General features: G+C 55.7%; 1 long non-coding RNA gene across 1 annotated transcript; it reads right to left on the bottom strand.

The window, feature by feature from the left end:
* Window positions 1-17,027: 17,027 nt before the first annotated feature.
* On the bottom strand, window positions 17,028-23,269 carry LOC122455623. Its single transcript, XR_006273952.1, has 2 exons — window positions 22,103-23,269; window positions 17,028-20,480 (listed from the first exon to the last, which is right to left on the bottom strand). It is a non-coding gene; the product is annotated as an uncharacterized LOC122455623 (long non-coding RNA).
* Between the last annotated feature and the right edge of the window lie 3,273 nt (window positions 23,270-26,542).

The raw sequence follows: 26,542 nt of genomic DNA, 5'->3' as shown, positions 1-26,542 counted from the left end.
ACCAGGCGACCCCCCCTCCAGCCACGGAGCCCTGTGGGGGAGCAGGGGCACTAGGCGATCACCCCTCCAGCCACGCAGCCCTGTGGGGCAACGCGGGGACCAGGCGACCCCCCTTCAGCCACGGAGCCCTGTGCGGGAGCGGTGGGACCAGGCGACCCCCCACTCCAGCCACGGAGCCCTGTGAGAGAGTGGGGGGAACAGGCGACCCCCCTTCAGCCACGGAGCCCTGTGGGAGAGCGGGGGGACCAGGCGACCCCCCACTCCAGCCACGGTGCCCTGTGAGAGAGTGGGGGGAACAGACGACCCCCCTTCAGCCACGGAGCCCTGTGGGAGAGCGGGGGGACCAGGCGACCCTCCCCTCCAGCCACAGTGCCCTGTGAGAGAGTGGGGGGAACAGGCGACCCCCCTTCAGCCACGGAGCCCTTAGCGGGAGCGGGGGACCAGGCGACCCCCCCTCCAGCCACGGAGACCTGTGGGGCAGCGGGGGGACCAGGCGACCCCCTCCTCCAGCCATGGAGCCCTGTAGCGCAGTGGGGGGACCAGGCGACCCCCCTTCAGCCACGGAGCCCAATTGAGGAGCGGGAGGGACCAGGCGATCCCCTCCTCCAGCCACAGAGCCCTGTGGGGCAGAGGGGGGACCAGGCGACCCCCCTTCAGCCACGGAGCCCATTTGGGGAGCGGGGGGACCAGGCGACCCTCTCGTCCAGCCACAGAGACCTGTGGGGGCGCGGGGGGACTAGGCAACCCTCCCTCCAGCCACGGAGACCTGGGGGTTAGCGGGGGGACTAGGCGACCCCCCTTCAGCCACGGAGCCCTGTTAGAGAGCGGGGGGAGCAGGCGACCCCCTCCTCCAGCCACGGAGCCCTGTGGCGCAGTGGGGGGACCAGGCGACCCCCCTTCAGCCACGGAGCCCAATTGGGGAGCAGGGGGACCAGGTGACCCCCCCTCCAGCCACGGAGCCTGTGGGGCAGCGGAGGTACCAGCCGACCCCCCCTCCAGCCACGGAGCCCTGTGGGGGAGCAGGGGCACTAGGCGATCACCCCTCCAGCCACGCAGCCCTATGGGGGACCGGGGGGACCAGGCGACCCCCCTTCAGCCACGGAGCCCTGTGCGGGAGCGGAGGGACCAGGCGACCCCCCACTCCAGCCACGGAGCCCTGTGAGAGAGTGGGGGGAACAGGACCCCCCTTCAGCCACGGAGCCCTGTGGGAGAGCGGGGGGACCAGGCGACCCCCCACTCCAGCCACGGTGCCCTGTGAGAGACTGGGGGGAACAGACGACCCCCCTTCAGCCACGGAGCCCTGTGGGAGAGCGGGGGGACCAGGCGACCCTCCCCTCCAGCCACGGTGCCCTGTGAGAGAGTGGGGGGAACAGGCGACCCCCCTTCAGCCACGGAGCCCTTAGCGGGAGCGGGGGACCAGGCGACCCCCCTTCAGCCACGGAGCCCTGTGGGAGAGCGGGGGGACCAGGCGCCCCCCCTTCAGCCATGGAGCCCTGTGGTGCAGTGTGGGGAGCAGGCGACCCCCCCTCCAGCCACAGAGCCCTGTGGGGGAACGGGGGGACCAGGCGACCCCCCCTCCAGCCACGGAGCCCTGTAAGAGAGCGGGGGGAGCAGGCGACCCCCTCCTCCAGCCACGGAGCCCTGTGGCGCAGTGGGGGGACCAGGCGACCCCCCTTCAGCCACGGAGCCCAATTGGGGAGCAGGGGGACCAGGTGACCCCCCCTCCAGCCACGGAGCCTGTGGGGCAGCGGGGGTACCAGGCGACCCCCCCTCCAGCCACGGAGCCCTGTGGGGGAGCAGGGGCACTAGGCGATCACCCCTCCAGCCACGCAGCCCTGTGGGGCAGCGCGGGGACCAGGCGGCCCCCCTTCAGCCACGGAGCCCTGTGCGGGAGCGGTGGGACCAGGCGACCCCCCACTCCAGCCACAGTGCCCTGTGAGAGAGTGGGGGGAACAGGCGACCCCCCTTCAGCCACGGAGCCCTTAGCGGGAGCAGGGGACCAGGCGACCCCCCCTCCAGCCACGGAGACCTGTGGGGCAGCGGGGGGACCAAGCGACCCCCCTTCAGCCATGGAGCCCAATTGGGGAGCGCGGGGACCAGGCGACCCCCCCCCTCCAGCCACGGAGACGTGTGGGGCAGCGGGGGGACCAGGCGACCCCCTCCTCCAGCCACGGAGCCCTGTGGGGCAGAGGGGGGACCAGGCGACCCCCCTTCAGCCACGGAGCCCATTTGGGGAGCGGGGGGACCAGGCGACCCTCTCGTCCAGCCACAGAGACCTGTGGGGGCGCGGGGGGACTAGGCAACCCTCCCTCCAGCCACGGAGACCTGGGGGTTAGCGGGGGGACTAGGCGACCCCCCTTCAGCCACGGAGCCCTGTAAGAGAGCGGGGGGAGCAGGCGACCCCCTCCTCCAGCCACGGAGCCCTGTGGCGCAGTGGGGGGACCAGGCGACCCCCCTTCAGCCACGGAGCCCAATTGGGGAGCAGGGGGACCAGGTGACCCCCCCTCCAGCCACGGAGCCTGTGGGGCAGCGGAGGTACCAGCCGACCCCCCCTCCAGCCACGGAGCCCTGTGGGGGAGCAGGGGCACTAGGCGATCACCCCTCCAGCCACGCAGCCCTATGGGGGACCGGGGGGACCAGGCGACCCCCCTTCAGCCACGGAGCCCTGTGCGGGAGCGGAGGGACCAGGCGACCCCCCACTCCAGCCACGGAGCCCTGTGAGAGAGTGGGGGGAACAGGACCCCCCTTCAGCCACGGAGCCCTGTGGGAGAGCGGGGGGACCAGGCGACCCCCCACTCCAGCCACGGTGCCCTGTGAGAGACTGGGGGGAACAGACGACCCCCCTTCAGCCACGGAGCCCTGTGGGAGAGCGGGGGGACCAGGCGACCCTCCCCTCCAGCCACGGTGCCCTGTGAGAGAGTGGGGGGAACAGGCGACCCCCCTTCAGCCACGGAGCCCTTAGCGGGAGCGGGGGACCAGGCGACCCCCCTTCAGCCACGGAGCCCTGTGGGAGAGCGGGGGGACCAGGCGACCCCCCTTCAGCCATGGAGCCCTGTGGTGCAGTGTGGGGAGCAGGCGACCCCCCCTCCAGCCACAGAGCCCTGTGGGGGAACGGGGGGACCAGGCGACCCCCCCTCCAGCCACGGAGCCCTGTAAGAGAGCGGGGGGAGCAGGCGACCCCCTCCTCCAGCCACGGAGCCCTGTGGCGCAGTGGGGGGACCAGGCGACCCCCCTTCAGCCACGGAGCCCAATTGGGGAGCAGGGGGACCAGGTGACCCCCCCTCCAGCCACGGAGCCTGTGGGGCAGCGGGGGTACCAGGCGACCCCCCCTCCAGCCACGGAGCCCTGTGGGGGAGCAGGGGCACTAGGCGATTACCCCTCCAGCCACGCAGCCCTGTGGGGCAGCGCGGGGACCAGGCGACCCCCCTTCAGCCACGGAGCCCTGTGCGGGAGCGGTGGGACCAGGCGACCCCCCACTCCAGCCACAGTGCCCTGTGAGAGAGTGGGGGGAACAGGCGACCCCCCTTCAGCCACGGAGCCCTTAGCGGGAGCAGGGGACCAGGCGACCCCCCCCTCCAGCCACGGAGACCTGTGGGGCAGCGGGGGGACCAAGCGACCCCCCTTCAGCCATGGAGCCCAATTGGGGAGCGCGGGGACCAGGCGACCCCCCCCTCCAGCCACGGAGACGTGTGGGGCAGCGGGGGGACCAGGCGACCCCCTCCTCCAGCCACGGAGCCCTGTGGGGCAGAGGGGGGACCAGGCGACCCCCCTTCAGCCACGGAGCCCATTTGGGGAGCGGGGGGACCAGGCGACCCACTCGTCCAGCCACAGAGACCTGTGGGGGCGCGGGGGGACTAGGCAACCCTCCCTCCAGCCACGGAGACCTGGGGGTTAGCGGGGGGACTAGGCGACCCCCCTTCAGCCACGGAGCCCTGTAAGAGAGCGGGGGGAGCAGGCGACCCCCTCCTCCAGCCACGGAGCCCTGTGAGAGAGTGGGGGGACCAGGAGACCCCCCTTCAGCCACGGAGCCCAATTGGGGAGCAGGGGGACCAGGTGACCCCCCCTCCAGCCACGGAGCCTGTGGGGCAGCGGGGGTACCAGGCGACCCCCCCTCCAGCCACGGAGCCCTGTGGGGGAGCAGGGGCACTAGGCGATCACCCCTCCAGCCACGCAGCCCTATGGGGGACCGGGGGGACCAGGCGACCCCCCTTCAGCCACGGAGCCCTGTGCGGGAGCGGTGGGACCAGGCGACCCCCCACTCCAGCCACGGAGCCCTGTGAGAGAGTGGGGGGAACAGGCGACCCCCCTTCAGCCACGGAGCCCTGTGGGAGAGCGGGGGGACCAGGCGACCCTCCCCTCCAGCCACAGTGCCCTGTGAGATAGTGGGGGGACCAGGCGACCCCCCTTCAGCCACGGATCCCTGTGGGGCAGTGTGGGGACCAGGCGACCCCCCTTCAGCCATGGAGCCCTGTGGGGCAGTGCGGGGAGCAGGCGACCCCCCTCCAGCCACAGAGCCCTGTGGGGGAACGGGGGGACCAGGCGACCCCCCCTCCAGCCACGGAGACCTGGGGGTTAGCGGGGGGACCAGGCGACCCCCCTTCAGCCGCGGAGCCCTGTAAGAGAGCGGGGGGAGCAGGCGACCCCCTCCTCCAGCCACGGAGCCCTGTGGCGCAGTGGGGGGACCAGGCGACCCCCCTTCAGCCACGGAGCCCAATTGAGGAGCAGGGGGACCAGGTGACCCCCCCTCCAGCCACGGAGCCTGTGGAGCAGCGGGGGTACCAGGCGACCCCCCCTCCAGCCACGGAGCCCTGTGGGGGAGCAGGGGCACTAGGCGATCACCCCTCCAGCCACGCAGCCCCGTGGGGCAGCGGGGGGACCAGGCGATCCCCCTTCAGCCACGGAGCCCTGTGCGGGAGCGGTGGGACCAGGCGACCCCCCACTCCAGCCACGGAGCCCTGTGAGAGAGTGGGGGGAACAGGCGACCCCCCTTCAGCCACGGAGCCCTGTGGGAGAGCGGGGGGACCAGGCGACCCTCCCCTCCAGCCACAGTGCCCTGTGAGAGAGTGGGGGGAACAGGCGACCCCCCTTCAGCCACGGAGCCCTTAGCGGGAGCGGGGGACCAGGCGACCCCCCCCCTCCAGCCACGGAGACCTGTGGGGCAGCGGGGGGACCAGGCGACCCCCTCCTCCAGCCACAGAGCCCTGTAGCGCAGTGGGGGGACCAGGCGACCCCCCTTCAGCCACGGAGCCCAATTGAGGAGCGGGAGGGACCAGGCGATCCCCTCCTCCAGCCACAGAGCCCTGTGGGGCAGAGGGGGGACCAGGCGACCCCCCTTCAGCCACGGAGCCCATTTGGGGAGCAAGGGGACCAGGCGACACCCTTGTCCAGCCACAGAGACCTGTGGGGGCGCGGGGGGACTAGGCAACCCTCCCTCCAGCCACGGAGACCTGGGGGTTAGCGGGGGGACTAGGCGACCCCCCTTCAGCCACGGAGCCCTGTAAGAGAGCGGGGGGAGCAGGCGACCCCCTCCTCCAGCCACGGAGCCCTGTGGCGCAGTGGGGGGACCAGGCGACCCCCCTTCAGCCACGGAGCCCAATTGGGGAGCAGGGGAACCAGGTGACCCCCCCTCCAGCCACGGAGCCTGTGGGGCAGCGGGGGTACCAGGCGACCCCCCCTCCAGCCACGGAGCCCTGTGGGGGAGCAGGGGCACTAGGCGATCACCCCTCCAGCCACGCAGCCCTATGGGGGACCGGGGGGACCAGGCGACCCCCCTTCAGCCACGGAGCCCTGTGCGGGAGCGGTGGGACCAGGCGACCCCCCACTCCAGCCATGGAGCCCTGTGAGAGAGTGGGGGAACAGGCGACCCCCCTTCAGCCACGGAGCCCTGTGGGAGAGCGGGGGGACCAGGCGACCCCCCACTCCAGCCACGGTGCCCTGTGAGAGAGTGGGGGGAACAGACGACCCCCCTTCAGCCACGGAGCCCTGTAAGAGAGCGGGGGGAGCAGGCGACCCTCCCCTCCAGCCACGGTGCCCTGTGAGAGAATGGGGGGAACAGGCGACCCCCCTTCAGCCACGGAGCCCTTAGCGGGAGCGGGGAACCAGGCGACCCCCCTTCAGCCACGGATCCCTGTGGGGCAGTGTGGGGACCAGGCGACCCCCCTTCAGCCATGGAGCCCTGTGGGGCAGTGCGGGGAGCAGGCGACCCCCCCTCCAGCCACAGAGCCCTGTGGGGGAACGGGGGGACCAGGCGACCCCCCATCCAGCCACGGAGACCTGAGGGTTAGCGGGGGGACCAGGCGACCCCCCTTCAGCCACGGAGCCCTGTAAGAGAGCGGGGGGAGCAGGCGACCCCCTCCTCCAGCCACGGAGCCCTGTGGCGCAGTGGGGGGACCAGGCGACCCCCCTTCAGCCACGGAGCCCAATTGGGGAGCAGGGGGACCAGGTGACCCCCCCTCCAGCCACGGAGCCTGTGGGGCAGCGGGGGTACCAGGCGACCCCCCCTCCAGCCACGGAGCCCTGTGGGGGAGCAGGGGCACTAGGCGATCACCCCTCCAGCCACGCAGCCCTGTGGGGCAGCGGGGGGACCAGGCGACCCCCCTTCAGCCACGGAGCCCTGTGCGGGAGCGGTGGGACCAGGCGACCCCCCACTCCAGCCACGGAGCCCTGTGAGAGAGTGGGGGGAACAGACGACCCCCCTTCAGCCACGGAGACCTGGGGGTTAGTGGGGGGACCAGGCGACCCCCCCTCCAGCCACGGAGACCTGGGGGTTAGCGGGGGGACCAGGCGACCCCCCTTCAGCCACGGAGCCCTGTAAGAGAGCGGGGGGAGCAGGCGACCCCCTCCTCCAGCCACGGAGCCCTGTGGCGCAGTGGGGGGACCAGGCGACCCCCCTTCAGCCACGGAGCCCAATTGGGGAGTGGGGGGACCAGGCGACCCCCTCCTCCAGCCACGGAGCCATGTGGGGCAGCGGCAGGACCAGGCGACCCCCCTTCAGCCATGGAGCCCAATTGGGGAGCGCGGGGACCAGGCGACCACCTCCTCCAGCAACGGAGCCCTGTGGGGCAGCGGGGGGACCAGGCGACCCCTATGCAGCCACGGAGCCCAATTGGGGAGCGGGGGGACCAGGCGACCCCCGTCAGCCACGGAGCCCTGTGGGGGAGCGGAGGGACCAGGCGACCCCCCCTCCAGCCACGGAGCCCTGTTGGACAGCGGGGAACCAGGCGACCTCCATCCGCCACGGACCCCTGTGGTGGAGCGGGGGGACCACGCAACCCCCCGTTAGCCACAGAGCCCAGTGCGCGAGCGGGGGTCCCAGGGGACCCAACCTTCAGCCACGGAGCCCTGTGGGGGAGCGGGGGGACCAGGCGACCCCCCTCCAGCCACGGAGACCTGTGGGGCAGCGGGGGGACCAGGCGACCCCCCCCCTCTAGCCACGGAGCCCTGTGGGGCAGCCGGGGGACCAGGCGACCCCCCTCCAGCCACGGAGCCCTGTGGGGGAGCGGGGGGACCAGACGACCCCCCCCCTCCAGCCACGGAGCCCTGTGGGGCAGGGGGGGACCAGGCGACCCCCCTTCAGCCACGGAGCCCAATTGGGGAGCGGGGGGACCAGGCGACCCGCCCCTCCAGCCACGGAGCCCTGTAAGAGAGCGGGGGGACCAGGCGACCCCCTCCTCCAGCCACGGAGCCCTGTGGGGCGGGGGGGACCAGGCGACCCCCTCTCCAGCCACGGAGCCCTGTGGGGGGCGGGGGGACCAGGCTACACCCTTCAGCCACGGATCTCTGTGGGGGAGTGGGGGACCAGGCGACCCCCCCCTCCAGCCACGGAGCCCTGTGGGGCAGCGGGGAACCAGACGACCCCCCCTCCAGCCACGGAGCCCTGTGGGGGAGCGGGGGGACCAGGCGACCCCCCCTCCAGCCACGGAGCCCTGTGGGGCAGCGGTGGGACCAGGCGACCCCCCTCCAGCCACGGAGCCCTATGGCGGAGCAGGGGGACCAGGTGACCCCCCTTCAGCCACGGAGCCCTGTGGGGCAGCGGGGGGACCAGGCGACCCCTCCTCCAGCCACGGAGCCCTGTGGTGGAGCGGGGGGACCAGGCGACCCCCCCCTCCAGCCACGGAGCCCTGTGCGGGAGCGGGCGGACCAGGCGACTCCCCCTCCAGCCACGGAGCCTGTGAGAGAGTGGGGGGACCAGGCGACCTCCCTCCAGCCACGGAGCCCTATGGGGAGCGGGGGGACCAGGCGACCCCCTCCTCCAGCCACGGAGCCATGTGGCGCTGTGGGGGGACCCGGCGACCCCCCTTCAGCCACGGAGCCCAATTGGGGAGCGGGGGGACCAGGCGACCCCTCCTCCAGCCACGGAGCCCTGTGGGGCAGCGGGGGGACCAGGCGACCCCTCCTCCAGCCACGGAGCCCTGTGGGGCAGCGGGGGGACCAGGCGACACCCCCGTCCAGCCACGGATACCTGTGGGAGAGTGGGGTGACCAGGCGACCCCCCCTCCAGCCACGGAGCCCTGTGGAGGTGCGGGGGGACTAGGCGACCCCCCTTCAGCCACGGAGTCCTGGAGAGAGCGGGGGGACCAGGCGACCCCCCCCCTCAGCCACGGCGCCCTGTGGGAGAGCGGGGGGACCAGGCGACCCCCCCTCCAGCGATGGAGCCCTCTCGGGGAGCAGGGGAACTAGGCAACCCCCCTTCAGCCAAGGGGGCCTGTGGGGCAGGGGGGGAACAAGGCAACCCCCCCCTCCAGCCATGGGGCTCTGTGGGGCAGTGGAGGAACCAGGCAATCCCCCTCCTCCAACCATGGAGCCCTGTGGGGGAGCAGCGGGACCAGGTGACCCCCCCCCTTCAGCCACGGGGCCCTGTGGGGGAGCGGGGGATGATGACTAGACAGCCCTCGCCCTAGGACAGGGAGCCCTATTGGGGAAGCCAGGTCAGAAGGGAACTAGACAGCCCCACCCCCCCAGGGACCCTATGGGGGATGGGGGAACTAGCTGGCCCTCCCCCCAAGCTAGGGAGTCCTGGGTGGGGGGTCATAAGGGAATAAATGTCTCCCCCTAAGTCAGGGAGCCCTATTTGGGGGCAAGGGAACCCAACAGGCCAGGTGAACAGGGAACATCATGCTTCCCAGGCTGTGAGGCACTTCGCTATCTGCCATGGTACAGCTCCACCTGCCATGCCATGGCAACACAAGCCTTGCCCTCGCTGGCTCTGCAGATTAGGGCATGCATGCTCCAGCGCCTGCATCCTCCAAGCCTCTCCCTGGAGGGTCCACTCCCTGATCTCTCACAGGATTCCCAGCCCACTGTTCCCAAAGGAACTGTATTCTCCAGCTTACCAGTCCGACTCCCATCTCAGATCAGCGCTCGGCTTTACACACAGCACTTAGACATGTTTACAGTGAAAGTAAGTACAAGTTTATTTAACAGTGAGTAGAGATTCAAGTGAAAGCAAGAAGTAGTATTGGAAACACATGGCTACATATAAAATAACAGTCTAGAGCCTAGACCTACTTAAATAGATACTTTCCTGTCTTATAGAGCAGGGGTGGGCAAAGTTTGTTGTCCTAAGGGCAACATCTGAGTATAAAAAATGTATTGCAGGCCATGAATGCTCACAAAATTGGGGGTTAGGGTATGGGAGGGGGTGAGGACTCCAGCTGGGGCTGGAGGCTCTGGGGTGGGCCCAGAAATGACTAGTTCAGGGTGTGGGGGGGGGCCGGGCTGGGGGCGGGTGAGGGCTCTGGTTAGGGGTGTGGGCTCTGGGGTAGGGCTGGGAATGAGGGGTTAGGGGTGCAGGAGAGTGCTCTGGGCTGGGACCAAGGGGTTCAGAGGGCAGGAGGGGGCTCGGGGCTGAGGCAGGGAGTTGGGCTGGCAGGTTGAGGGCTCTGGCTGGGGGTGCAGGCTCTGGGGATGAGGGGTTTGGAGTGCAGGAGGGTGCTCCAGGCTGGGACTGAGGGGTTCAGAGGGCGGGACAGGGATCAGGCCTGGGGCGCAGGGGTGGGGGTTGAAGGCTCCAGCTGGAGGTGCAGGCTTAGGGGTGGGACTGAGGATGAGGAGTTTGGGATGCAGGAGGGGGATCAGGGCTGAGGTAGGGGGTTGGGGCAAGGGGGAGGGGTTCAGGGGGTGCAGGCACCTGGCAGCGCTTAACTCAAATAGCTCCCTGAAGCAGTGGCATATCCCTTCTCCAGCTCCTACACAGAGGTGAGCCAGGTGACTGCGCACTGCCCTGTCCACAGGTGCCACCCCTGCAACTCCCAGAAGCAGTGGCATGCCCGCCTACGGCTCCTACATGGAGGCGTGGCACCAGCCATGCAGCTCTGCGTACTGCCCCTTTCATAGGTGCCACCCCTGCAGCTCCCATTGCCCACGGTTCCTGGCCAATGGGAGTTGCTTGGGGCAGGGGCAGTATGTGGAGAGCCCCCTGGTTGCCCCTATGTGTTAGAGCTGAAGGAGGGACATGCCACTGCTTCTGGGAGCTGCGTGGCAAGCCCCCAACCCCAGTCAGAGCACCACAGCTGGGCAAGCCCCTGACCAGCTCCCCAGCGGTAGCTTGAGAGCCGGATTATCATATCATATATTGCCTCTATATAAATCCATGGTATGCCCACATCTTGAATACTGCATGCAGATGTGGTCGCTCCATCTCAAAGGAATATTGGAACTATATTGGAATTGGAAAAGGTTCAGAAAAGGACAACAAAGATGATTGGGGGTATGGAACAGCTTCCGTATGAGGAGAGATTGATAAGCCTGGGACTTTTCAGCTTGGAAAAGAGGCGACTAAGGGGATTTATGATAGAGGTCTATAAAATCATGAGTGGTATAGAGAAAGTAAATAAGGAAGTGTTATTTACTCTTTCTCATAATACAAGAAGAAGGGGCCACCAAATTAATAGGTAGCAAGTTTAAAACAAACACAAGAAAGTATTTTTTCACTCAACACACTGTCAAACTCCAGAACTCTTTGCCAGAGGGTGTTGTGAAGGCCAATACTATAACAGAGTTCAAAGGGGAGCTAGGAAGATAGGTCCATCAATGGCTATTAGCCAGGATGGGCAGGAATAGTGTCCCTAGCTTCTGTTTGCCAGAGGCTGGGATTGGGTTATAGGTTATCATCAAATGATCCATGCCCTATCTGTTCACTCCCTTTGGGGCACCAGCCATTGGCACTGTCAGAGGACAGGATACTGGGCTTGATGGACCTTTGGTCTGACCCAGTATGGCCGTTCTTATTAAAAGGCCTGATGGGCTGGATGCGGCCCTTGGGCCGTAGTTTGCCCACCCCTGTTATAGAGCAATGCTCACCCAAAGTCCTTCCAGTGTTTTAAAGCCAGGCTTGGTCCTGATCCTTTTTCCATGAGACAAATCACACTGCCTGCTTTCCTCCTCTAGATATTACCCAACACTCCATTGTCTTTACTCCTAAACAGGATCCCCTCCATTTCTTCTTGTAAATTTCCTGTCTTGAAGATTTCACAAACTCTTGATTAGCATTTTGGTTCAGCATGGAAACAGGCATACATTGTGAGACATGCAAGGCCCAATATGCACCTGAGAGGGAAGTGTCCTGCTTGAAAGGAACCTGACAGACATGTCACCTCCTGGTTAAACAGCCTTGTGAACATAATTTTCTGTTTAGATACAACTCCTAAAATATTATCCGTCCATACATTTTACATTATTTTGATTTCCAGTGGGCTACTGGCTCTTGGTAGAGACCTCACTTGCCACCTGTTAGTGAAGTAAGCACAACTGTGGTGGAGCACACTCGCCCTTTCATCCAGCTGTAATGTCACCAGGAACCTCAGCTCCTGTGTCTCCTACTAGCCATCTGCCTCTGGCTCCAGGTCTTCCGTGGCTCAAACCTCCAGCCAACTCAAAGTTCAAATGTCTTCCAGGGTATCAAGAATAAATTCAAATGAATCTGGGTAATTCTGCTGCTACTTGAGCTACTGAAGTCTTTTTCTTCTATTTGCAAAATCCTAGATCTCAGGACTTCCCTTGCAAGAGTCTGTGCTTTCCCCATTATATACTGTCTGTTACCTAAACCCCGAGTTTCAGGCTGCTGGAGGGTATGTCTACACTGCAATAAAACACTTGCAGCTTCCCTGTGTCAGCTGACTCAGGCTCAAGGGACTTGGGCTGCAGTGCTCTAAAACTGCATTACCGACATCCAGGCTCAAGCTGGAGTCTGGGCTCTAGGACCCTCCAACCTCATGCGATCCCAGAAACCAAGGTCCAGCCTGAGCCCAGATGTGTACACTGCAATTTTATAGCCCCACAGCCAAGCCCCACAAGCCTGAGTCAGCTGACACAGGCCAGCTGTGGGTGTCAGTACACCCAGAGAGACTTGTCTCTGCAGTCTGCCCAACTGAGCTCCTCCAGTCTACTTATTATGGCTTAGCTCCACCCTTTCTGGCCAGGAGACAATTAGCTACTCCCCTCCCCAGGTACAGACCATGACTAAGTGGGTGTATTTCCTACCCTTGCAGATGATGAGGTGAAGACCCACCTCTCTTCAAGGTAGTACCTATCAGGGTCCTTTCTCCTACTGTATGGGGCTCTGCAGTTACTCCAGCTTTTTCCTCTAAGTCATGTACCTGGGTGAACAAATGACTTTCATCTAGCTCATCTTATAATGTTCTTTCCAGTATTCTTTATCTTGGATATGTATTTGCAGGGCCTCCTCTGCATCATTCTCTTGAAGTTTTCAGATATGTGTACTCCCGACAGCTGATCCAGCCTTCTTTAGGTCACCTTTGGGGCAGCAGGTGTTAAACTCATTTCATATGGTGGCCTGATCTGATACCCCATCACTTGGCACTGGCCACATTCAGCAAAAGTGATTAAAATCAAAATAGATAAAACATGGTGGTAATTAATTTATTTAAATTTTTATTTGAAGGAGAGTCTGCCAGTCTACCCGCTGCAATAGGCATTCCCCCTTTGACTTATTTGGAGTTTCTTTTTCTTTGACTGGCCAGGTTGGGGTATCTACGCTCCAGCTGGTGTGTAAGCACTCTTCAGTGCCGTTTCTGCTTGCCTGGATATGTACCAGCTTCCACCAGACTTGTACTTCTAAAGTCCCTCCTATCTGTGACAAAGTGGTTCTGTGCTATGCAAAGTTTTGTGGGATTGCTTCATCGGAGTCTGGACTATGGCATTGTGATTTTTAGAGTGCATTAGTGCGTTGAACTTCAACTCCTGCACGTGAACCCTACTGACATGCACTTAATGTTCTAGAATGCACATTGATGGAGTCCTGTTTGAAACATACAAAGGGGGAGGGGAAAGGGATGCTAGCAGGGCATATATGCAGTTTTATTATAAAGTTCTAACAGTCCTGCAACCCAGCTATCATTAACTTGCTGATTTCCTAGAGGTGTTGAGGTGTGGGTGGGAATTGTTTAAGGAGAGGGTAGTGGTTGAATGCTGCTTGCATCTGTTCTTCAGTTTACCTTTTGGCTTCTGCACAGAGGAAGTCATAGACCTTCTGGACACAGAAAACCAGGGGTGAAAGTAACTTAAAGGACTTACTGGTACACCAGAGTCCTGAGCAAGGGGCGGGGCCTTTAAATCCCCGGGTCCTTTAAATTGCAGCCAGAGCCCCTGGCCGCCTCCGCTACCCAGGGGGCTCTGGCAGCGGTGCTCTGGCAGCAATTTAAAGGGCCTGGGGCTCCTGCTGCTGCCAGGAGCCCCAGGCCCTTTAAATCGCCAGTCTGGGGAAACCAGTACAGTCAGTGGTGTACCAGCTCTTGCCGGTACGCCGTACCACCTCTGCAGACAACCTGCATATTCAAACTTTAACTATTGGTCTTCAATGCCTCTTCAGCAAGGAACAGATCCAGCCAATAGTCCTGTTCCTTCTGAGCCTTGTGGTGAACTGTTGGTATACGCAAGCACCTACCTACTGGCTAGATTACTGTTGCCCAAACATTTTATCCTACCAAAAGGTACAACAAAGCAGGGTAGACAAGGGAACCAACTGACGTAGCCAAATGGTCCTTGAAGTGCACAATGGTGTATCAAAACTTTATCCTAAATACTAGCTATTTAAGTAATACTAAAAAGACCATCAGAAGGCAGAAGAGAAAAAAGGGACAAAGAGTTTCCTTTTCTGAGCTCACGTGGGGGAGGGAGTGCATCTCTGAATTGTAGGTGCATATAACCTACTGGAAAGTAACTCCCATTACCTCATGCTAGCTGAATGTGCATGAGAAGTCAGGATTTATAGGTTAGGGTGGCATTGTGGCATCATCTGTTGGATGGGCAGATCTGGTGTAACAGCTGGCTCTGGCAGAGAACGCTGTCTCAGGAGAACATGTGCATAATGGAGATCACTCAGATGTAGAACAATTTCAAAAGACTTGCAAGGAGTCAAGAAACCAGTAAAAACTCCTCATGTAACACATTAGGCTGAGAAACTTCCTGGGGAAAGGGGCAAAACAAAAGAACCAACCAGCCAGCACATCATCTGAGCCCTGAACCTCCGTTCTCAGCAGGCAAAACTTCTATAGACTGGAATGGTGGATCAGATTCCAGTCAGAGAAGACAGTTTGTGCTGGAGAATCCTGTTCCCTGAGAGAGGAACTGTGGAGAGCATACTCTGAGTCCTGCTCCTCTGCAAAAAAACCTCACTGACCCTCTTCGCACAGCATTTCCCCTGGGGAAATGGGAGCAACAACAGGGTGCATGAGCACGTGCTCCTGTTTTGAGGAGACATGCTGTCCTTCGCCAGAGAGTCACTTCTTGGTTAAGCACTGACTGAGCAATGCCTCTTCAGGAGCAGGATGGCTTTAGAGAAGAATGTATACTTGTCTCTGTCATTCCTGAAGGAGAACATCATCCTATTGAATGGAGTTCTGACAGCCCTTCACAGATGATGCCCAGACTAACCTTGTCCCAGATCCAAAGGAGCTCCTCTCATATCCATCTGCAGTGAGGACCTGCACCATTGCTCAGAAGGAGTCAGTTGCAGCCCTGGGCTCCCTGATCGGTGTTTGTATTGCTTCCTCTTTCTTTAACATCACAATCCCTCACTTCCAGAACCACCTCAGCTTTCCTTCCTCTAACCCTCCCGCTTGAGGGCAGAGGAATGCAGAAGTGAGGCTTCTTCATTTTCCGGTTGGGCCTTGAGCTTGAGTGCTCAACCCCAGCCATAGGACAAGTCCTTGGGTCTTTCCAGCACTGAGAGCCTGGCAGTGAAGAGAACTCAGGACAAATTTGCCTGAGTCAGAGGCCATATCAGCCAACTCCCTTGGCACAAGTGAGTTTAGTTTCTCCCGTCTCATGCGGGATTTGTATCCTCTATCGCAAATATAGTACACAGAGGAGACAGTACTCATTTGTAAGTAATGTAAAAGTGAACCTGTAGGACACGAGATCTGTAGTTCTCTCCAGATGTCTACTGATCCCCTCTGTTGGATGGGAAAGATCAGGAGTTTGGGAATAGCTGGCTATATGAGGAAGCTGATTTGGCACCTAGTCAAGGATTATGTGAAAATAAATTACATTTTGTCTTTTAACTTCCTAACAGTGCCCATCCCCACTGAGGAAGGCTACATGCCACATCTGAAGCTTTCAAAACCATTTGAGCACATAGTTGAGGTTCTTCATGCTTATCTACCACAAACATGCATGGATTTTGTTCTAGTTTACCAAACCTCCCTGTAGGGTGCGACTGTGTAAATTCAGAGCCACAGAGAATATTATGACAGATGTCCTAGGTCACATGCATATTCAAGAGAGCAGAAATTCTAAGAAGAAGAACCTACTGATGAAATGTGGAATCAGTTGCTTCAAAGACTGAGCTTGCCTGGGTCTAATACCTGCAGCCATGGACTACTGACCAGCAAACCAGACCCTCCTTTGAATGAGGTGCTGTGGCCAGGTAGCAGTAGTGAGTGCAAAACAGGTACATGTGGTTACACTCAGCGTAAGTGTTTAATTGGTGACAACACAGATATGACAACAGAGTTAGCCCTACTTCTAAGTATTCAGAGACCTCCAGTGTTAACTCTTTCAGGGCCTGCCGGTGCAGGTGTGTTCAGTCATTTGGAATGCTAGCTCCTGAGGAGACTGGCTGTGGAGGTACAAGGATGCTAGAAGGTGCAGCAGTTGCTGTCTTGACAACCCCTAAATGTAGAGAGACTGGAAACTATTAAGCTCCCCCGCCTCCAGTGATGCACTTCACATCACTGAACCTGCTTCTGTATGCCTGACAGGATAACTATTTCTCTCAGGCCTTAGCCATCAAACCTGTTGGACCATAAAGGCCCTAGGGTGGTGGGGAAATGGGAAGGATAATTGCATGGAGGGAAGAGGCTGGCTCACTGACAGGAAGGATGTCCCTACCTAACCTAACTACAAATAAAACTAGAGATACTATTCATGCTGTTATCTAAAGTCTGTTTGTATTTAGCATGTATGGAAAGGGCATGCAAAACAACCAACCTTCCTCCCCCAGAGGAGCTGGCCATAAAGGAAGGGTGGCTAGAGCCTACTCTGCTCAGGATTCTCCATCAAAGGGGCACAGACTGTGGAGTCTTACACTATGAGGCGTCACTTGAAGGGCTGAGGTCTGACAGATGAACTGGAGGCTCCTCAGTCATGGTGATCAGAAGTGAGTTTAGGGGGCTAAAGATAGTGATGAGGATTAAGCCTTCTTCCACTCTGGCAGAGCTCCAAACCACCACAGCATGTATGGTGGTTCCCCATCCCTCAGTGCACAACAGAAATTCTTCTGCCAATTGCTCAGATCTCACTTTTGCTGCAACAGCTCTGTTCTGTTGCAGCGAGAGAGACTGGATTTCAGCAGGGCTAACGTGGTAGTGACTTTTTGTTTCTCTGAAGTCAGCTGCCTATTGCCTGCTGCCAACTTCTAGCCACAGAAGTCGAACGCCCTATCATTTGAAGAGTCTGTATTTCAGGCTGCAGAAAATAGACATCCTCATTTCCGAAAGGTCACGCCAGTTCTAGTACAAAAATGTTCTCAGTAAACAGTGAAAAGCCCCAACGTATTTTTTTCTTTCAACATCAAAACAAATCCCTCCACACAAGCTCAAGTTTCAGCATTGCTCAGCTTCCCTGCCCTCTGCAGTGGGATGGGGTAAAGGGCAAGTCATCCCAGCACCTCACCCCACAAGCCAGATGCAGTTGCAATATGCACCATTTTACCAGCCAAATGGGGAAGTTGAGTTTTCAGAAATATGTTGTGGCTTTTGAATAAAGTACTAACTGACACAATCTCCAGCAATTTCATTCCTGCTTCAACCAAGGAGCGTGCCCAGCGACACCCCTACTCCATCCTTGAGGCCAGAGGCAATTGGGTCAATTCTTTCAAACTCCCACTAAATATAGTGAACCCTATCAATCATACTGTTCCTTCCCTTCCTCATTCCTGGCACCAGCAAATCAAAACTACCAGGAGGAATGCTTTGCTTATGGCATTGCTCATACTGCAATGCTCCAGAAGGCTCATCTCACAGACTGAGAAATAAGCGATGGGGTAGAATATTTAAATTGGGAAACAGCTTCAATTTCTTGCATTTCAAAGTATGCCATCCCCCTCCCCCTGCACTGGTGGGCACCCATTTCTTTCCCCTGTCAGAGTTGGCCCCTTTGAATTCCCAGTGGAAGCAAAGCTAAAAGACTCAATGAGCCTCAGAAACTAAGATCTAGGGCTGTGCACTAGTCCAGCTATTCCTATTGTGAGATTCAGTCATGTGACTGTATGGATTATTTCAGGTATGCACTAAGCACTCATCACTGCTATTGTAATTCTAATTTACTAAAGGGCAAAAGCAGACTCAATAAGAATTCCTCAGGAAACACAATTTTAAAAACCCACCTTTTTAATATTTGTAAAGTACTCTGGGATCCTGAGATGAAAAATGTCAAGTGCAAAATCCTCTTGTTAGAGTAGATGAATATTTTTAGAAAGTTTGAGCATCCATTTTACGAGTGGGGGAATATATGCATTCTCTGTTGTGAAAATCTTTGTGATGAAAAAATCATAGCGATAGCAAAATGGCTGAAGTCTGCAAGTAAGCAATTAGCCTTGGTCTGGAGAAAATTGGTTTCAATTTTTACAAAGCAATGAGTGTTTGAAAAGTCAAGTCAAGCATGAACATCTTGCATGATAAAGGTGAGTAAGGGTCTGAGCCAGCTCCCATTCAAGTAAAAACAAACACCTGTAAGGGTAAAGCATTGTCCTTACATTCACTCTGCAAGAGAACAGACAGATGTATGGAGAACTAAAACATGTAGACAGGGTGACTCTGCATGTCACAGGGCAATTCACTAGCAGTGTAAAACAGCCTAGTGCTTAGTTAAGAAATGGTACACTTGGTACAATGCCGCTCAAAGTTTGTCTACAGCAGGACAGTCAGGAAAGTTGAGATGAATCAAAAAAAGCTGTGAAGCTAATGTGCATTAAATCCTTGTCAAGATTCTCTTGTTCATAAGTAAAGTGGATTTAGCTGGTTGTAGTTTAATCCTCCTTTGAGGATGACTGTGGTACTTCTGAACGAGAGCATCCAGACAGGGGTTTAATGCACTTTCAGTTACATGCATTAACTTCACAGCTTTAACTGTCTTAACTTGCCTGACCCTCCTCCTGTAGACAAGTCCTCAAGCAGGACTGCCACATTTGCACATCTCTTTGATACTCACTCATTTGTCACCTGTTCCTGCAGCCCAGCAGAGAGGCCAAGTATTAGCTGAGCTACACAAATGGCTGCAACTGCAGCTCACAGCCACAAGAGCCCACTGTAGTGCCTGCTCCCCTATTGCATCACAGCTGGGAAGGAGCGACAACAACCTGTGGGGAGAGGTCCAGCCCTTCCCATCTTAATCCCTGCCAGTCCCCACCAGCATCCAGTTTCCCTTGACAGCTGCCATATGGCCCTCAGCTTTCCCCCAGCACCCTGATATCCTCCCAGCGACAGCTGCCAAGTTCTGTGCAGTGCTATGTCCAACCCCTGCTACTGCTTGTGGCATGATACATTCCCTTTGAGCTGAAGCTTAAGGTTGCTTGCAAACTAACTTGTTAGTTTGCATAAAATGTCTCACATGGAGTGGCACAAAAGTGGACAGCTCTGTTCAGGAAAGCTGTTCAGCCAATAAGGCTAGAGAGATGGATTTGCACTCAAGGGGTACCTCTGAAAATGTAGTTGTGGCTAGGGCTGGTTCCCCAAATGGTCAGGAGCTCCCTCTCTTCCCTCCCAAGCCCAAATTAGCACAATCTCCAGCTGCTATGAAGCAGCCTAGCCCCTGACTGGTGTGGCCTTTTCACTGTTCACTAGTGGTCCCAACCTAACTCGCATTAGCTGGATGTGAACAGCATGTAAGCTGCTGCTCCTCTTTATCTTCAAAGATCTGTATAAGTCAGCTCCTGCTTGCATCTCCCCTTTCCTACTCTCTGCCCAAGCTTCTCTTCTGCCAAAATCAATTTGAGGTTACGTCTACATTGCACCAGGGAGCAAGCGTCAGACCCCATGCGGACAGACTCACACAAGCTAAGCTCGAGCGAACGCGCTAAAATAGCAGTGTGGACATTGCAGCTCAGGCTCTTGGGTCGGAGCTCAGGTGGCTTGCCTGAGCGACTGCCCAAGCCACAGCATCAACACTGTTATTTTTAGCGCGTTCGCTCAAGCTGAGCTAACGTGAGTCTGTCTACCCGGGCTCGTAGGCACACTCTCAGCCGCAGTGTAGACATGCCTCAGGGCTCCCTGCAAACCCAGACAAATAGTTGATTCAAATTGTGATGGGGGTTACAGCATGAGAGCATGGCAATAACAGGAATTGGGAAGCCCTTGAAGCTGCCTCGGTCAGGGTAGTGGTTGCAGGACCAAGCAAGTAGGGGAATGGAGGATGGGTGGAGGGAATCCAGATGGGACAAGCTTCCCCCCTCCACCAGAAATGAACTCTAGTATCCCCACGTCCTGCCCCGCTTGTCTGAGCAGGGACTGTGGACCAGGTAGCAGCAAGACACAGCAGTTGGGTAATGAACTCTGGCTTGCTCTCTGTGGTCTGGAGGACTCTGCCAGCAGCAAAAATTAACACCACTGTTCCTCCCTTGGGATGCCCCACCCACAGTAGGTTTAGTAGCCTGTATGAGCCAGCTGGGAAAGGGTACCTACCATCCACTCCAGGCACACAATTCCAGCAGCAGCTGCTCTCAGCCACCTACCCTAGAGCAAACCAGGGACTTTAGAAATTAAATCCATTCTTCCCCTACAACTGGCTACCCTCCCCGTTCTCCCCACTTTTGCCAACATATTTGGGGTCAGGAAGGAATTTCTCCCCAGGTCACATTGAAAGGGACATTAGGGATTTTCCACCTTCCTCTGCAGCACAACTCACCTGCTAGGATCTTGGCATATCCCACTAATCAATTCCCTGCCATGGCAGGGGCCTCAGGCATTGGAGCACGTCAGTCTCTCCTTTTCTCTGCCTGTCGCCACAACAGTTTAGTCTGTGGACTGATTTCAGAATGGTTGCCGTGTTAGTCTGCATCAGCAAAAAAAAAACAACCAAGGAGTACTTTTGGCACCTTAGAGACTAACACATTTATTTGGGCATAAGCTTTCATGGGCTTCACTTCATCAGATGCATGCAGTGGAAAATACAATTGGAAGATATATATACACAGAGAACTTGAAAAAATGGGTGTTGCCATACCAACTATAACGAGACCAATTAATTAAGGTGGGCTATTATCAGCAGGAGAAAAAAACCTTTTGTAGTGATAATCAGGATGGCCCATTTCAAACAGTTGACAAGAAGGTACGAGTAACAGTACGGGAAAAAAATTACCATGGGGAAATAGTTTTTACTTTGTGTAATGACCTATCCACTCCCAGTCTTTATTCAAGCCTAATTTAATGGTGTCCAGTTTGCAAATTAGTTCTCATTGGAGTCTGTTTTTGAAGTTTTTTTGTTGGAGAATTGAGACTTTTAGATCTGAAATTGAGTGACCAGGGAGATTGAAGTGTTCTCCAACTGGTTTTTTAATGTTATAATTCTTGACGTCTGATTTGTGTCCATTTATTCTTTTACGTAGAGATTGTCCAGTTTGGCCAATGTACATGGCAGAGGGGCATTGTATGCCATCGTTGTACCAAAAACCAGAACTGGAATTCTTTTCCCCCTACTGTTACTCACACCTTCTTGTCAACTGTTTGAAATGGGTCAACCTGATTATCACTACAAAAGATTTTTTTTCTCCTGCTGATAATAGCCCACCTTAATTAATTGGTCGTTACAGTTGGTATGGCAACACCCATTTTTTCAGGTTCTCTGTGTATGTAATGTAATGTAATGTATGTATGTATGTATGTATCTATCTTCCTACTGTATTTTCCACTGCACACATCTGATGAAGTGGGTTTTAGCCCACGAAAGCTTATGCCAAATAAATTTGTTAATCTCTAAGGTGCCACAAGTACTCCTCACTTTTTTTTCTGTGGACTGAAATGCTTTGATTTAGCTGAAGTTGTTGGGCTCAGTGTAGGGGTATTTGAGTGGAATTCTCTGGCCTGTGTTATGCCGGTCATACCTGATGATTGAATGGTCCATTTTGGCCTAAACTCTGATACCTTCTCTCTTGCTTTTCCATGTGCCTTGCAGAGGCTACTGCTAGGCACTTACCAAACTGTCTCCTTCAGAAAGCACCCAGAGACACAGCTGTGCATAGGATCCTCCAGCTCCAATGCCCATAGCCCACTAGGACACAAGACCCACTAATCTCTATAGGGGAATCTGAGCCTCAAATTCTGCAGCAGTTTCAAGTACATCCCAAAATGGGGGCTGCTTTGATTGCATTATTCACTTTCATATTTAATGCAGTCAGCCCAGCAGTCCCTGCCTGTTGGATATTTAACTGACTTTTTACACTCCTTCCCCCTTAAGGTAGTCAGTGCACTGCAGGTTCTGTAATGACAGTGCACAGCTGCATATGGGGGAAAGGAGAAGCTACAGGATTTGGCAGCTGGGTTGGGGGCAGTTGGCACCCAGGAAAAAGAGTGGGTGGTGACTTGAGGGTTCCAGAACAGCAGCTAGGCCAGAGGCCTGTTCTAACATAAGAAGGAGATATACTTCTTACCATAAACTGTAGGGCTGATGAGGTTTGTAAAACCCATCGATGCACTGCTTCTACAACTGCAGGACAAGTCTTTGAGATGGCAGAGGAGCAACACCTTTTGCTGATGTGTTAACAACCCACAGCTTGTCATCACCCCTATCACAGCTCTTCTAAATGGGGTATGCAGCGCGGGGCATCTAGGGGACACAGTGACTTTTGCGGTTGGCATGAGCTTCCACTTCCTCATCTTTGCTTTCGGTTCAGTTCTTTCCTGTTTCAGTGCGAGCAGCTGTCTGAACCAAAACCTCAGCCTGTACAGCTTTGCAGAGAGGGTGCAGGACAGCAGGCCACCCTCTGCTTCTGTGTTGGAAGACCAAGCAGAGATGGCAACTTGATGGGAGGGTTGTGGTTGGGATGGTGGAGCAACAGCTAGTTTGACCTAAATATACAAGTGGTGAAATGGAAAGGAAAACGTGGATGGTGGCTGAAGGCTGAGAGAAGAACATATGCCTGGATTAAGAAGTCCCAGGACCTTCTTGTGGTGGTGGTAGTGATTGGCAGGGGCCATCACTGACAGGATGCTTCTGGCATGGCTAGGGACACTAAGAGCAGTAGAAGAGGGATTAACTGGTTCGCAGTAGAATACTGCCACTGCTTTTGTGGAGCATTTTGTGGTAACTGCTGTCATACAGGACTCTTTCAAGGTCAACACATCAAAGAGGGCATGCCAGATCTATGGAACAGTACGGGCAGAGGTGTTTCACCCGGCCTTGCTTATACACAAAGAAAAACTGATGCTGCTCGGATGATGTTCAAAATCTGACAGTTAACGGACATGGAAGAATCCAGTGGGAAGAAACGGAAAACAAGACTGGAAAAATCACTAAATGAGAAATTTAAATCACAAAGGCTGAGAAAGGAACTGCAAATGAAGGCTGATGCAAGAGGCAAACACACTGAATGTCTACAGTATCGATATTACAAAAGTACTACTCTAAGAAACGCATGACGGGAAAGGTGATGCTGAGATAACACAGGAAGAGACTCACTAAGGGGACTATTTTTCTGCTATTTTAGGCGTTTCCTGTAATCCAAAGGTATTGGAAAACCCCTAAGAATATATGATCTATACAGAAATAGCATTAGCATCTAGCTAACTGATGGATCTGAAAACATATGGGCGTATTTGCACTGCCCCCTGCTGGAAATAAGGTATAATTTTTTAACAAGTGAGCATAACTCACCATTGGAAGAGTTTGTCGTGGTGGATTCTCTGTCACTGGCAATTTTAAAAATCAAGATTGGATGTTTTTTAAAGATGTGCTCTAGTTCAAAAGAAGTTGTTCTGGGGAGGTCCTGTGGCCTGTTTTATACAAGAGATGATCACAAGGGTCCCTTCTGACATTGGAATCCAGACAGTGCATTTCCCCCACCCGTGTTACATATAAGCACTGAGCTTTGTATATGATGCAAACAAACAAAGCAAAACAAGCATTAAATAAGCTATAATGCAGCACAGTCCCCAGGCAAGAAGTGAACAGAGGATTTTGGATGAGATAAGAGGAGCTCATTCTGGCATCCTCTAGCTTGCACAGTAGCTTCCATGCAAAGGTTGAGAAATGTACCCCATACACTCTGGCTTTACTACAGCAGGGCCTTGTGCAATCTCTGAGCTGCCAAATCAGACACATTGTTTACAAAAGAAAATAACCCCTGCCCTGCTTCCCTCGGCCTCCCCTCCCCTCCAACCCAGACTCTCCCATTGCCAAAAAAAGTTGGGGGGAGGCTGTGCAGACAGGATAGTGAAGCAGTTTGGTCTGGCATGACTGCACCTGAAATTTATCAAGTGTATTGACTTGCCAAATATTAAGGCAAATGTCAAAATGTTCTATGTGTACCATGAAATGGGTAATAGATTTCCTCTAAGAAACTGATTAACTTTATCTGGCTTTACCACTGACAGGCATTTATTAAATGGATGAGCCTATTACTGTTGTTCCTCTGAATAAACTGCATGTGGGTTTTGGGAAGCTGGTAGCCCAGGTAATGTCTCAGTATCACACAGTGGCTGACTCTTTTAGAAAAGAGCACGGGGACCATGGGAGTAAAAGGAACGTCTTACCTGGGGAGAATGGCCATTGTTTCTACTTCCCTCACTGGTAAGTTGATTTAAGCTTTCAAACATTCTCCAGGTCTTTTCCCTCTTCTGCAGTGAGAGCTGGGCCCTCTGATGGTTTCTCGAGACAAAGGGGAGCTCCCTCCTTTGGCCCAAGCTAATGAAGCAGGCGTCTGATCTGGCCCTAAACTTCCTCTGCTTTTCTTTCCTCAGGCTACAATCTTCACTTCTGTCTGTGGATACGTCTATGCTACAAGCACTACAGAGGCACAGCTATGCTGCTGTAGTATAGATACTAAAGCAACAGAAGGTTTTTTTCCCATTGCTGTAGTAAATCCACCCCTATGACGGGGTAGGAAGGTCAACAGAAGAATTCTTCCATCAACTTAGCTGCATCTGCCAGGGGATTAGGTTGACCTAACTACATCACACAGGGCATGACATTTTTCACAGTCCTGAGCAATGTAGCTAAATTGACTTAAATGTTAGGTGTAATCCAGACCTGAGATGTCTCCAACTCTGGATCTCTACCCAGACTATACCAGGGTAGTTCAGGAAGACCTGGTGCCAGGCTCCAGTTCTGGCTACTTGAAGGTTCTGTGATGATGCCCAAGTGACCCTCTCTGTCTGGTTGCTGTTTAGGCCTCTTCCCAGCCTTTGACTGGAGAGAGCCAAAGCTCCAGGCCTAGTTTCCTCCTTCAAACACACTACAGATTTTGCCCCGTCCTTGCTGTCTCCTGCCCTGAGGTAAGGGAGCTGCCTCCATAGTGCCCATCCTCCCAGCACCTCTTGGTGTGAGGCCTACAGCTCCCAGAACAACTCCGTTTTGGACTGAAGGCAAGGCAGTGTTGGACCTGGAGTCCATCTTATGGGACATATAATCAAGTCAAAGGCAGCCAATTTAAAACAAAGCACAATTAGCAATTGGAATGCATTGCACTAGATATTAATGTCAAAATCTTAGGATTAAAAAAATTGGGAGTTGTTCATGAGAACATGCAGAGTTCAGTTAACCAGGATCAAAGTTAAAAAGGACAAAACACTCAGGCTTCATAGCATAAACTTACTGACAACTGCCAGGCAGAAGGTGAAACCTTCCCCCTTGTGGTTGTGGAATAATCTACAACCATCAGCTTGAGGGTTTCCTGTAACTTCCTCTGCAGCATCTGGCGCTGATCTCTCCCAGACAGGACACTGGTCTGAGGCACTGTCACGTACAGGGTACTCTAGTTGCATCCTGTTTTTAAGATCATCTGCACCTTGGAAAGGGCTAGGAACAATATTTTTAAAATGAAAACAAATTCCGAGTACAGTTCTATAGCAAGGGATGGATTCTTCAGCAAATTCAAAGCCATGGACTGTATAGGGCACTGACTAGCTTGTTTATTAATTAAGACTCAACTTCGCAGAGCCGAGACCTACTTAAGCTGCAAACTGCTACACAAAGTATCTGCAGCTGCATACATGTTACTCTCTACGTGCATTTATGGTCACAAAGGCAGGCCTTGGGCCCACCTGCAATAGGTAACATTAGAAGCATTCCTACTAGGGGCTAGAAAAGGACAATGGCATTTGCCAAACTCTACCCAACCTACAGGCAAAAAATTGAACCCAGCCCCAGGTGAAGGGCATGCTCCACCCTAGGAATAAGCCTACTTCATTAATACAGCATTTACTAAATGGCCTTTGCCAAGTTCTACCCCAGGACAAATTGGACCACGAGAATGAAGGAGAGGGTGTTTTTTGAAAACACTGTACATGTAGACAGGAAACTCCACACTAAAGGAAATCAACTTTTGCAAGTGTTTATTTCACTGTGACACTGGGGATGCAGCAGGCAACTGCTCACTGAGCTGCCATTCACTGCAAGAGAGTTTTACTCCCTACAGGTCATTACAGAATCTAGATGTGGTGTCCGCTTACCTTTCAGTACCTAAGTTACACACAGACCTACATCACTTGTACATTCATCTGTTTGGGACACAACTTTTAAGAATTTAAAAGTACAGCTGTCTACAAATAAACAAATGGAAACATCATGCAAAAATCAGAAGATGAGACTAACTGACAGATCAGGTTTGCAAGTAGATCAGCAGACAAATTCTAGTTGCCTGCCCACAGGAGGAGGAGAGGGGAGACACTCAGGCTTCTTTTCGCTCTTATGTCCTACTTTGCTGTAGGAGGCAATCTATGGAGGCAATTACACTTTCAGAGTTGCAGCAAATTAAGTGTTTTCTGAAGGTGCTGAGGAACTTCGAATTTTTCCTTCGGTTATGTCTGTTCTATGAAAGTGTTCACTTGCTAGATAATGACAGAAACAGATACCTTACTGTGGAAAAGGTGGA

This window comes from Dermochelys coriacea, chromosome 8 (assembly GCF_009764565.3).
Source record: "Dermochelys coriacea isolate rDerCor1 chromosome 8, rDerCor1.pri.v4, whole genome shotgun sequence".
Classification (NCBI taxonomy): Eukaryota; Metazoa; Chordata; order Testudines; family Dermochelyidae; genus Dermochelys; species Dermochelys coriacea.
This window is presented reverse-complemented; position numbering and strand designations above follow the sequence as displayed.